At 41.5% G+C, this 13,899-nt stretch overlaps 1 long non-coding RNA gene across 1 annotated transcript; it reads right to left on the bottom strand.

Moving 5' to 3' along the window:
- Nucleotides 391-13,656, bottom strand: LOC110257357. Its single transcript, XR_002339858.1, has 4 exons — nt 13,623-13,656; nt 3,771-3,847; nt 2,991-3,048; nt 391-512 (listed from the first exon to the last, which is right to left on the bottom strand). It is a non-coding gene; the product is annotated as an uncharacterized LOC110257357 (long non-coding RNA).

Here is a 13,899-nt window from a genome sequence, read left to right as displayed (position 1 = left end):
ATTCTAGGCCTACATGGCTTCACTGGTGAAGTCTACCATACATTTAAGGAAAAAATAATACCAGTTATATACAAACACATTCAGCAAGTTGGAGCTCAAGCAATATGTCCCAATTCATTCTAAGAGGTGGAATTACCCTGATACAAAATCCAAACAAAAACATTCTAAGAAAGAAAAATGTTGCCAAAACTTGGCCTCTGTCTACCAGTGCCAAATAGAATCATCTTAGAAGACAGAGTTTTGGGTGAAGGAGCAAAAGATAGCTTATATTGCTTTGCCAAGCAAAGGAGGCCACAGCAGGCTAATGCCTTTAAGACTGTGCCCTCCATTGGGAAGAATTGTGGGAAGTTTTAGAGCAAAAAAGGAGAAAAGCAGGTTTTCAGACAGGAATCAGGATTGGGGCAGACATGCATTCTTCTTCTTGGGAGACTCTTAGTCATCAAAGCTGGCATCAGGAGATCTTGGCATGATCATGGTGGCGGTCTTCTGGGTTATTGTCTAGAATAATAGTACTTGCAAAAAAGGCGCATTGATCAGAGATTAGAACTAGGAAATTCCTGAAAAGCATCGTGTGCTTTAACCCACAAACAGTTATGCTCAGGGTGCCTAATCTTTAGCTTATGTGTGATTGTGTTTAGGGTAAGGCAGGGAGAAGGACAGGGAAGGACTCGAAGCTGTTCAATTTTAAAGTATTCATTCCTAAAAGAAGCATAAGGAATATAACTTTTCTCCTAGGTGTGTAAGATGCCTAAATCATTATTCGTATCCTTTGAGGGGGAACCAGGACACTGCCCCAAGGCTGTACTGTTGTTTCCTGACGTCCTCCCTTTTCTTTGCATCCCTTCATTCTCTGATCAGCAACTGTCTGAACCTACCCCTTGGAAATTAGGGAAGGTCATGGAGGCTGAATGAGGCCCATTTCCTAAAAACAAGAAATGGGGGACACAGAAAGGCTTTTGTGACCAGGTACCCCACAAGCCCTAAACCAATATGTTTCAGAAACATATGCAAGTATTTTATATAAAATTTTAGCAAATCAAATCATTCGATAAATAAAAAGTTAGTAAAAGAATGTATAGATGTATGACTGAGTCACTTTGCTACACAGCAGAAATAGGCAAAACATTATAACATAACTATACTTTAATTTAAAAAAGACCTAAGATTAAAAAACATTTAAAAATTAAAAAAGATAATACATCGTGATTGATGAGGGTATATCCCATTGATGCAGGTGGGGTTTTTTGGTTTGTTTTCTTTGTTCTTTTTATGAATGGGCAATCGGGTCTTACATGACTGAAGGTCCTGGAGCAACACCCCATGATGTGTGGCAGACATCGAGAAGGACATTGCTACCAAAATCTGGAAAGACTATTTTACATAGTCTTAAAACATGATTTCTCCTATAGAGCTTACATAAAGGCTCTTATTTAATTTATATTTACTTGAAGTTTCATCATATCAAGTTATTTTCCTTGCTGACAAATTTGCAACAGATAAAGTCTTATTTGATCTCTAATAAACCTAGGCACAATAGAAATATTATACTTAACATTAATGACTCTAAGACATGTCTATATTAATCAAACTGAAACTGAGCAGGGCCCTGTGGGGCTCCTAGGCACTAAAGCCTATGTTCCCCATTGTTTTTTAAGAAATATGCCTCATTCAACCTTCTTGACCTTCCCTGAGTTCAAACAGTTGCTAATCAGGGAAGGCAGGGGTGTAGAGTCCAGGGAGGATCAGTCAAGAGACAATAGAGCAGACAATAGTGCAGGCTTGGTGCAGGGTTCTTGGTCCCTCCTCAAGCAATATACATAATATCTTTGAGTTCTTCTGCAGCACTAAACCCCCCAACAAATGGAAGATGTTAATGAAGCATTTTCTTCATTGGGAAAGAAGTACCACCAGAACCACTTAACACCAGCTTTGAAAGACAATGAAAGCTTGAATCTACCCTGATCCTTAACTTTGGCCCTATTTGTTACTCCCAAATTATAAAACCACCTCCTATTCTCTCCCAAGAAGGGGGCACAGTCTTTAGGGCATTTAGTCTGCTGTGACCCTCCTTTGCCTGGCAAAGCAATAAAGCTATTTCTTTCTTTCTTTCTTTCTTTTTTTTTTTTTTAGGGCCACACCCACAACATATGGAGGTTCCCAGGCTAGGGGTCAAATCGGAGCTGTAGCTGCTGGCCTTTGCCAGAGCCACAGCAACGTCAGATCTGAACCTCGTCTGCAACCGACACCACAGCTCACAGCCACACCAGATCCTTAACCCACTGAGCGAGGCCTGGGATCAAACCAACAACCTCATGGTTCCTGGTCGGATTCATTTCCGCTGAGCCATGACTGAAACGCCAATAAAGCTATTTCTTTTCTCCTTCATCCAAAACCCTGTCTCCAAGTTTGTATTCAGCAGCAGTGGACAGAGGCTGAGTTTTGGCAACAAAACCTACAAGCTTAAGCTAGCTTCAATACTGCATAGCGATTTAGTACTGGATGTTTGCCACATAATGTGAACCTGAAATTCATTCTGGAATTTCTTTTATATTTCTGAGAATTTATATGAGCGCTTAATTTCTTTTAAGCCAATTAAAAGAATGTATCTACAAACCAATCTTGGCAATGCCATTTGGAGGCAGAGACACAGACACGTCATATTCATAAGGTACACATAGACAAACATATATCTACATAGACACAGAGATCTCACAGTTTTCCTGCTAAGAGTTTAAAAAGGCCTTTTTTCTTTCCTTCATTCTCAGGGACCACAGGTGATTAAAGTTCCTAAGAGCCGGGTAGATCATTTATATCTCAAAGGCACAGGAAGAACCAATTCCTCCTGGAAAGCTAATTTCGTCTAAGGGCATATGCAAAAAAACATTTTCAGAATGTTAAAAGATTCCCATCTTGGCCATTTTCGGATATCTTTTTTTTTTTTTTCTGGTTTAAACAAATAATAGTAACAGACAATAATACAAAGTACTCACATTCACACTGCCTCACTTTCAGAGGAATATGTATCACCATTCAAGTTACTAGGACCCCCTAACCAGGAAGAAAGAACAGGATTTGGATTCAGATACCCAGACCCATACACCCAAGATAAAAGCCCAACCAATTCCAAAAGTCTCATGTTGGTACAAGAGTCATTAGGGTCATTGTTCTTTTAATACATCATCCAGAGTCAGGCAAGCTGCAGCCCTCCCTTAACTGAGAGAGCAGGCAAAGCATTTTGCCCTCACTGATGATCCACCTAAGTGCTATTGGATGGCTGGGTGGCTAGTCCCAGAGCCCACCCTGGACAATTCTTGGACAATTAACATATGTTTTCCCTAGTGCCTGGGCACCTAACATTTGCCTCCACTGTTAGCCCAGTATCTGTGGCTTTTCTTAACAAGCAATAGCCAGCCCAGAGCTGCAGCCACTGCATTATGGTCTAACTCCTTTTCCCACTGTAATGATGGCCAGTATCTCCACAGCAGCTTCAGGGCTGACTGTGAGTTCTCTGGACTCTCCTGGAGGCCCTCATTCATCCAGACCAGCACCACAGGCCCACATGCTAGTGAATGGCTCCCACAAGATTCCATTACTCTCCTTATTTCCTGACATCTCTGTGCTCAAGGGAACCTCCTTGGTCACCTGACTGCTTTGTCAAGGGTTGAGCTGCACCCCACAGGCCTTAAGCCACAAACTTGCCCAACCTGAAGAGCCCAGAGGCAGCAACAGAGACATCAATGTTTTAATGAATTGGGGGGACATTGTCTTACCTGTCTGAAGCAAGGTCCTGGAGTGACACCCCACTGTTTTGGGAAGCAGGCAAGATATGGTAGCAGGCTTGGCTCCCCTAATGAAAGTTTTAACATTAAAAAAAAAAGTCAGTATAATTAATTATGTTTTGTTCTGTTTGTCTTTTTAGGGCCACACTCGTAGCATTTGGAGGTTCCCAGGCTAAAGGTCGAATCAGAGCTGTAGCTGCTGGCCTACGCCAGAGTCACAGCAATGCCAAATTTGATCCTTGTCTGCGACCTACACCACAGCTCACAGCAACACCAGATCCTTAACCCACTGACCAAGGCCAGGGATTGAACCTGTGTCCTCATGGATACTAGTCAGATTCGTTAACCATTGAGCCACACCAGGAACTCCCTAATATGTTAATAGACTGAAAAAGAAGATCCCCGTGGTCTTCCCTACAGAGGCAGAAAAAGCACTGATAAAACCTGACATTCTTTTGTAATTTAAATTCTCAGTAAATGAGGAATAAAAGGGAAGTTTCCAGAGTCCCCACTGTGGCTCAGTGGTAATGTACCCAGCTAGTATCCATGAGAACGTGGATTTGATTCTCAGCCCCACTCACTGGATTAAGTATCCGGGGTTGCCTTGAGCTCTAGAGTAGGTCACAGATGTGGCTCGGATCTGACATTGGTTGCTATGGCCATGGGTGCAGGCTAGCTGCTGCAGCTCCAGTTCGATCCCTAGCCTGAGAATTTGTATATGCCATGGCTGTGGCCCTAAAAAAAAAAATAAATAAATAAAAATAAATAAATAAGTAAATAAATAAAAGGGAAGTTCCTTATGTTAGGGCCTACAGGGGGACTCATTGTTAAAAAGGCTCATTCTGCTGACCCACGAGAGTGACCACCTTGTTCAAGAGACATCCTGTTTTTGCCACTGGTGCCGACTTTCCCAAGACTACGAGACCCCCCTACTGTGGGACACTACCCACCTCCAGCTTTCTCAAGATTATGAGACCACCCTACATGAGACACCTTTGACTTTCTCATGACTACGCGACCACCAGAGTCCAGCTGCAGACAAAGATAAACTAATCTCCCCCCTGCTTCAGGGAATCGATTTCCCATCTGTGGGATAAAAGGAGGCCCCGCCAGAAGGGTAGGGGGCTGCCTCTTCTCAAGCGTCAGTCACTCTCTCCTTTTCCCTCTAATAAATTTTCTTCTCTTTGCCTGAACACCCGTCTCGTTCTCTTTTTCTCTGCACTCGCCTTACACCTTAGCCTGGTAAAGGACATCTACAATAAACCTATAGCTAACATCATAGTTAAGGGTGAAAGACTGTGTGCTTTCTCTCTTATATCAGGAGCAAGACAAGGGATGTATCATCTCATCACTACTATTCAACACTATACTGGATAAAGCAAGGACAAAATGTTTTATTTGTCTTTTTGCAGCCCTACCTGCAGCATATGGTAGTTCTCAGGCTAAAGGTCAAATCGGAGCTGCAGCTACAAACTGTGCCACAGCCACAGCAGCACCTTATCCAATCTGCATCTGTGACCTATGCCACATCTTGCAGCAACTCTGGATCCTTAACCCACTGAGTGAGGCCAGGGCTCGAACCCATATCCTCACAGATACTATGTCGGGTTCTTAACCTGCTGAATCACAATGGGACTTACGAAAAAGAAATTTAAATAAGCCAAATTGGACAGAAAAAGTAAAATTGTCTTCATTCAAAAAACACCAGATGTGGACTTCCCGTGTGGCTCAAAGAACAGCAGATGATCTATATTGAAAATCCAACTGATTTTAAGAATAAGTGAAAAACAAATTAGTGGAGAAAATGTGTCTTTTAAACAAATAGTACTGGCTCATTTGGATATCCAAATTAAAACAAAAAAGAAATTTTGTTCATATCCCTTATCATATAAAAAAATAAACACAAAATGCTAATATTTTTAATCAAACTATACTTAAGTAAAAACAAAACAAAAACAAAAACACAAAATGAACTGTAGACATCAATGGTAAACTTAAAAATTTAAAACTTCTAGGAGAAACCATAGGAAAAATCCCCATGTATGATCTTAGGTTAGGCAATGAGTGCTTAGATAAGATGCTTAAAGCATAGTCTTTAAAAAAAAAGATTTATAAGTTGAACTTTATCAAAAATAAAAAAATTTTTCTCTTCAAAATACAGTGTTAAGAGAAAAAAAAGATAAACCACAAACTATGAGAAAGTACTTGCTAATCATATATATATATCGAAGGATTTGTATGTAGAATAAGTAAATGCCTCTGAAACCGAAATGGTAAGACAACACCCAACCAAATAAAAATGGGCAAATTAATTGAATAGTCACTTCACCACAGAGGACATTCAGAAGGCATATGAAATAAGCACATGAAAAGATGCTCAACATTATTACCCATTAGAGGCATGCAAATTAAAACTACAATAGTATAGCACCACACACCTGTAACACTTCATAAAAATAAAAAGTCTATATCGAGTGCTGGAGAGGATGTGAAAAACTGGAATTCTCGTATACTGCTGGTGGAATAGAAAATGATGCAATGACTATCTCTTCAACTGTGACATATGCACTTGCCATACAATCCAATCCCGAGTATTTACCCAAGACAAATGAAAGGAAAAGATATTGTACATTGTATTGTGCATATAAAATATTGTACATAAATGTTCACATTTGTAATAATAAAAAGCTGGAAAGAACCCAAGTCCTTTTCAAGAGGTAAATAGATTAATTATAGGATGTTCATACAATGGAATATGCTCAATAGTGAGAGGGAATGAATTTTTTAAAATATTTTTTTTAATTTTCCCACTGTACAGCAAGGGGGTCAGGTTATCCTTACATGTATACATTAAAATTACATTTTTTCCCCCACCCTTTGTTCTGTTGCAACATGAGTATCTAGACATAGTTCTCAATGCTATTCAGCAGGATCTCCTTGTAAATCTATTCTAAGTTGTGTCTGAAAAGCCCAAGCTCCCAGTCCCTCCCACTCCCTCCCCCTCCCATCAGGCAGCCACAAGTCTCTTCTCCAAGTCCATGATTTTCTTTTCTGAGGAGATGTTCATTTGTGCTGGTTATTAGATTCCAGTTATAAGTGATATCATATGGTATTTGTCTTTGTCTTTCTGGCTCATTTCACTCAGGATGAGATTCTCTAGTTCCATCCATGTTGCTGCAAATGACATTATGTCATCCTTTTTTATGGCTGAGTAGTATTCCATTGTGTATATATACCACCTCTTCCGAATCCAATCCTCAGTCGATGGACATTTAGGTTGTTTCCATGTCCTGGCTATTGTGAATAGTGCTGCAATGAACATGCGGGTGCATGTGTCTCTTTTAAGGAGAGTTTTGTCCAGATAGATGCCCAAGAGTGGGATTGCAGGGTCATATGGTAGTTCTATGTATAGATTTCTAAGGTATCTCCAAACTGTTCTCCATAGTGGGTGTACCAGTTTACATTCCCAACAACAGTGTAGGAGGGTTCCCTTTTCTCCACAGCCCCTCCAGCACTTGTTATTTGTGGATTTATTAATGATAGCCATTCTGACTGGTGTGAGGTGGTATCTCATGGTAGTTTTGATTTGCATTTCTCTTGTAATCAGGGATGTTGAGCATTTTTTCATGTGTTTGTTGGCCATCTGTATATCTTCTTTAGAGAAATGTCTATTCAGGTCTTTTGCCCATTTTTCCATTGATTGATTGGTTTTTTTGCTGTTGGGTTGTATAAGTTGTTTATATATTCTAGAGATTAAGCCCTTGTTGGTTGCATCATTTGAAACTATTTTCTCCCATTCTGTAAGTTGTCTTTTTGTTTTCTTTTTCGTTTCCTTTGCTGTGCAAAACTTCTCAGTTTGATTAGGTCCCATGGGTTTATTTTTGCTCTAGTTTCTATTGCTTTGGGAGACTGACCTGAGAAAATATTCATAATGTTGATGTCAGAGAGTGTTTTGCCTATGTTTTCTTCTAGGAGTTTGATGGTGTCCTGTCTTATATTTAAGTCTTTCAGCCATTTGGAGTTTATTTTTGTGCATGGTGTGAGGGTGTGTTCTAGTTTCATTGCTTTGCATGCTGCTGTCCAGGTTTCCCAGCAATGTTTGCTGAATAGACTTTCTTTTTCCCACTTTATGTTCTTGCCTCCCTTGTCAAAGATTAATTGACCATAGGTGTCAGGGTTTATTTCCGGATTCTCTATTCTGTTCCATTGGTCTGTCTGTCTGTTTTGATACCAGTACCACACTGTTTTGATGACTGTGGCTTTGTAGTATTTCTTGAAGTCTGGGAGAGTTATGCCTCCTGCTTGGTTTTTGTTTCTCAGGATTGCTTTGGTGATTCTGGGTCTTTTGTGGTTCCATATAAATGTTTGGATTGTTTGTTCTAGTTCTGTGAACAATGTCATGGGTAATTTGATAGGGATTGCATTGAATCTGTAGATTGCTTTGGGTAGGATGGCCATTTTTACAATATTGATTTTTCCAATCCAGGAACATGGACTATCTTTCCATTTCTTTACATCTTCTTTGATTTCTTTGATTAAAGTTTTATAGTTCTCAGCATATAGGTCCTTTACCTCTTTGGTCAGGTGTATTCCGAGGTATTTGATTTTGTGAGGTACAATTTTAAAAGGTATTGTATTTTTGTATTCCTTTTCTAATGTTTCATTGCTGGTATACAGAAATGCAACTGACTTCTGAATGTTAATCTTATATCCTGCTACTTTGCTGAATTTATTAATCAGTTCAAGTAGTTTTGGGGTTGAGTCCTTAGGGTTTTCTAGGTATAATATCATATCATCTGCATACAGTGACAGTTTGGATCTCTTCTCTTCCTATATGGATGCCTTTTATTTCTTTTGTTTATCTAATTGCTGTGGCTAAGACTTCCAAAACTATGTTGAAGAGCAGTGGTGAGAGTGGGCATCCCTGTCTTGTTCCAGATTTGAGTGAGAAGGCTTTCAGTTTTTCCCCATTGAGTATTATATTTGCTGTGGGTTTATCATAAATGGCTTTGATTATATTCAGGAATGTTCCCTCTTTGGCGAGGGTCTTGATCATGAATGGATGTTGAACTTTGTCAAATGCTTTTTCTGCGTCTATTGAGATGATCATATGATTTTTGACTTTTTTTTTGTTAATGTGGTGTATGATGCTGACTGATTTGCGTATGTTGAACCATCCTTGTGAACCTGGGATGAACCCAACCTGGTCATGGTGTATAATTTTTTTGGTATGTTGTTGGATTCGGTTGGCTAAGATTTTGTTGAGAATTTTTGCATCTATATTCATCAATGATATTGGGCGATAGTTTTCTTTTTTGGTGGTATCTCTGTCTGGTTTTGGAATGAGGGTGATGGTGGCCTCATAGAATGTCTTTGGGAGTATTCCTTCTTCTTCAACCTTTTGAAAGAGTTTAAGGAGGATGGGCACCAATTCCTCTTTATATGTTTGATAGAATTCACCTGTGAAGCCATCTGGTCCTGGACTTTTATTTGTAGGGAGTGATTTTATGACCTCTTCAATTTCATTTCTAGTGATCGGTCTGTTCAGTTGGTCTTTTTCTGCTTGATTCAGTTTTGGCAGGCTGTAAGATTCTAGAAAATTGTCCATTTCTTCCAGATTGTCAAACTTGTTGCCATACAGTTGTTCATAGTATTCTCTTATGTTTTTTTGTATTTCTGCTGTATCCGTTGTGATTTCTCCTTTTTCATTTCTAATTTTGGTTATTTGGGTTCTTTCTCTCCTCTTTTTAGTGAGTCTGGCCAGGGGTTTGTCAATTTTGTTCACCTTTTCAAAGAACCAGCTCTTGGTTTTATTAATTGTCTCTATTGTTTTTTGAGTCTCTATTTTATTGATTTCTTCTTTGATCTTTATAATTTCCTTCCTTCTGCTGACTTTAGGACTTTTTTGTTCTTCTTTTTCTAATTCGTTTAGGTGGAGGGTTAAGTTGTCAATTTGGGATCTTTCTTCTTTTTTGAGAAAGGCCTGTATTGCTATAAATTTCTCTCTGAGCACTGTTTTCGCAGCATCCCATAGATTTTGAGAGGTTGTGTCTTCATTATCATTTGTTTCAAGGTAGTTTTTAATTTCCTTCTTGATTTCCTCATTGACCCATTGGTTTTTTAGTAGCATGTTGTTTAGTCTCCATGTAGTAGGTTTTTTCTCTTTGCTTTTCCTATGGTTGATTTCTAATTTCATGGCATTGTGGTCAGAGAAGATACTTGAGATAATTTCTACGCTCCTAAATTTATTGAGATTCGCGTTGTGTCCCAATATGTGGTCGATTCTTGAGAATGTTCCATGAGCATTTGAGAAGAATGTGTGTTCTGCTTTTTTTGGATGTAGTGTCCTGAAGATATCAATTAAGTCTAACTTTTCTATTGTTTCCTTTAGGATCTCTGTTGCTTTATTGGTTTTCTGTCTAGAGGATCTGTCCATTGATGTGAGGGGGGTATTTAGGTCTCCTACTATGATTGTATTCTCATCAATATCTCCCTTTATGTCTGTTAATATTTGTTGTATGTATCTGGGTGCTCCTATGTTTGGGGCATATATGTTGATGATAGTAACATCCTCTCCTTGGATGGATCCCTTAATCATTAAATAGTGTCCTTCTTTGTCTTTCTTTATGTCTTTTGTTTTAAAGTCTATTTTGTCTGATATGAGCATTGCGACTCCTGCTTTTCTGTCATGTCTATTGGCGTGAAATATTTTTCCCCACCCTTTCACTTTCAATCTATATGTATCTTTTGTCCTAAGGTGAGTTTCTTGTAGGCAGCATATTGAAGGTTTTTGCCTTTTTATCCACTCAGCCACTCTGTGTCTTTTGATTGGGGCATTCAGTCCATTGACATTTAAAGTGATAATTGATAGATGATTATTTATTGCCATTTGAACCTCGTGTTCCAGTTGATTCTATGGTTCTCCATTCTTCCTTTCTTTTTTTTTTTTTTTTTTTTTGGTTGGATGGTCTCCTGTTATTATCTGCTTGAGTGTATTTTTTTTTTCATTTTTTGCAAATGCAATATTTGGTTTTGGCTTGTGGTTGCCCTGTTTTTTAAGTGTGCTAACCCTTTCCCATAATTGTGTGTTTTAGCCTGATGGTCCTGTAAGTTCAAACACTTCATTACTATATTAAAATTAAGAAGAGAGACATACATACAAACAAAAAGGGTTATTTCCTTCCTAACATCCCTTGTCCACATTTTATGGTTTTGATGACTCTTTTTTATTTTTTTCTTTTTAATTTTATTTTGTTTGAAGCATGTTCATGATTAAATCTGTATGCTGGCTTATTTGAGTGACTGCTCTCTGATTGCAGTTTCCTCAGTCCTAGTTCTTCCTCTTCTTCTTCTTTTTTTTTTTCTTTTCTTTTTTCTTCCCTTTCCTTCCTTTCTTTTTGGTTTAGAGAAGCCCTTTCAATATTTCCTTTAACCTGGGTTTTGTGTTGCTGTATTATTTAAGTTTTTGTTTGTTGGGAAAAATTATTATTTCCCCTTCTATTTTAAATGATATTCTTGCTGGATAGAGTATTCTAGGTTGCATATTTTTTCCTTTGAGCACTTTAAATATCTCTTGCCATTCCCTCCTGGCCTGTAGTGTTTCTGTAGAGAAATCAGCTGATATTCTCATGGGGGTTCCCTTGTAGGTAACATTCTGTTTTTCTCTTGCTGCCTTTAGGATCCTCTCTTTATCACTAACTTTTGCCATTTTTATTATGATGTGTCTTGGTGTGGGTCTGTTTGGGTTCAGTTTGTTTGGGGCCCTCTGTGCTTCTTGTATCTTGAACCCAGTATCCCTTAGATTTGGGAAGTTTCCATTGATAATTTCTTCAAATATATTTTCCATCCCCTTATCTTTTTCTACTCCTTCTGGAATTCCTATTATGCATAGATTGGCCCGCTTTATATTATCCCATAGGTCTCTTATATTGCTTTCCAGTTTTTTGATTTGGTTTTCTGTCTGTTGACCAGATTGAGTGATTTCCATTATTCTATCTTCCATATCACTGATTCGTTCTTCTGCATTATTCATTCTGGTTTTTACTGCCCCTAGTTCAGTTTGCATCTCTGCAAATGAATGTTCTAGTTTTTCTTGGCTCCTCCTTATATGTTCTAAGTTCCTTTCTGAGGGTATCTGCATTACTGTTCATATCTTCTCTTAATTCCTTCAGTATTTTCACTATTTCTCTTTTGAACTCCAGGTCTGTCAGACTGCAGAGATCTGTTTCATTGTTGACTGTTTTAGGTGAGTTCTCCTGTTGGTTTGACTGGGGGTGGTTTCTCAGCTTCTTCATCTTGCTTGTTGTTTTCTTTCTCCTGAGGGAGTTGTACTCTCCATTATCGGGCAGTGTTTGCCTCATTTCCTGAGGGCTGGCGTTGTTGGTCAATCTTTTTTGAGGCAGTGTGGCTTTTCTGGAGTTTTGATGGGGCTAACAGTGTTTCTTTGAAGCAAAGGAGGGCTTCCTGAGGGCAGACAGGACTGGGAGGTCCACACCACAATGGTAGCAGATTTCACTTGGTCATGCAGAGCTTGCTCTGGTGTTTTTAGGCTGTGGGGTTCTTGCAGGGGGTTGGCGGTGTTGGGAAGCTGCTCTTCAGGGGTGCATCACCCCCTGGGGGCTGGAGCAGCTATCTGGGTCACTGAGAACCTAAGAGGCTCTTCCCTAGGGCAGCCCAACTCAGAAGGACAGCCTGAGAATGTAGGCGGATCTTTTCACAGTCTGGCCGAGCTTGTTGCAGCTTTTCTGGGCTGCAGGGGCTCTTCCAGGGGGCTGGTGGTGCTGAGCAGCTATTCTGTGGGAGTGGGGCACCCCTGAGGTCTTGGGCGGGTAGCAGGGCCACTGGAAACCCAAGAGGCTCCTCCCCAGGGCAGCCCGACTCAGAAAGACCGTCTGAGATCTTTTCCCGACTCGGCCAGGCTTGTTGCAGCTTTTCTGGGCTGCAGGGGGTCCTGCCTGGAGCTGGCAGTCCTATGCAGCTGGTCCACTAGGTCTCAGCACCCCCTGGGGGCTTGGGCGGGTAGCAGGGCCGTTGGAGATCCAAGAGGCTCCTCCCCGGGGCAGCCCGACTCAGAAAAACCGTCCAAGAATTAGGCCCATCTATTCACTGCCTGGCTAGGCTTGTTCTAGCTTTTCTGGGCTGCAGGCCTTTTCTTGGGCGCTGTTGGTGTTTGGTGCTGCTCTGCGGAAGTGTAGCCCCTCCAAAGGGCAAGCAGGCCTGTGCAGGGACAGCCCCTGCGGTGGTAGGCTTCAGGCAATTGTTGAGGCCAGCCCTCCTGGATGGCAGGCAGCCCCAGGTCCGGTGAGAGCGTAGGGGGTGGTGGGGGAGGGGGGAGCGGATGCACTGGGAAGCACAGCTTTCAGCTAGCTAGCAGGCCTGTAAGCTTGCTGTGGCGTGGGGGGTATTCTGTGGGGACCCACCCCTTCTTCTCTCCCCTCCCCAGCACGGGCGCAGACCAGGCTCTTCTCCCAGGTTCCCTCTGATGCGGCTTTCCACTTCCCCGCTCCTAGAGTATTGCTCCCTTCCTCTGCGACAGCTTTGTTTTCTAGTCTCCCAGGCAGTCTCTGCCCCCTCAAATGGTTTCTAGACCTCCCAAGCAGTTTCCGCTCTGCCCCGCCCCCCCAGCCCGGGGACTAATCTCTGGAGCCGAGGTCTTGGTGCCCAGCCCCCACCCAGGCGGCGCCCCCCGGCCCTTTCTCGGGGATTAACCTTCGGAGGCGAGGTCTCAGTGCCCAGCCCCCACCCAGGCGTCCCCCAGCCCCCTCTCGGGGACTAATCTTCGGCGGCGGGTCTCGGTGCCCAGCCCCCACCCAGGCGTCCCCCGGCCCTTTCCCGGGGACTAACCTCTGGAGCCGAGGATTCGGTGCCCAGCCCCCACCCAGGCGTCTCAATTTTTGGTGACTGTGCCCGTAGTTCAGATGGTCCGTTGGGTTCTTGATCGTTTTTCCGTACTCCGACTTACTGCTACACTCTTCTCTGCATCTGGAGATTCCTCCGGTTCGTTTGATCTTTCGCCCGGTAGGTGACTTTCCAGGGTGCGGGATCCCTTTCTCCTTCGCAGTTCCCTTTCGGGAGCGCCCCTCCCGCTCGGATTCACCTTCTCTCACTCTCCTCTTTTCTC

Source organism: Sus scrofa, chromosome 17, assembly GCF_000003025.6.
Source record: "Sus scrofa isolate TJ Tabasco breed Duroc chromosome 17, Sscrofa11.1, whole genome shotgun sequence".
Lineage (NCBI taxonomy): Eukaryota > Metazoa > Chordata > Mammalia > Artiodactyla > Suidae > Sus > Sus scrofa.
Note: the sequence above shows the minus strand (reverse complement) of the source record. Positions and strands in the feature narration are given on the sequence as shown.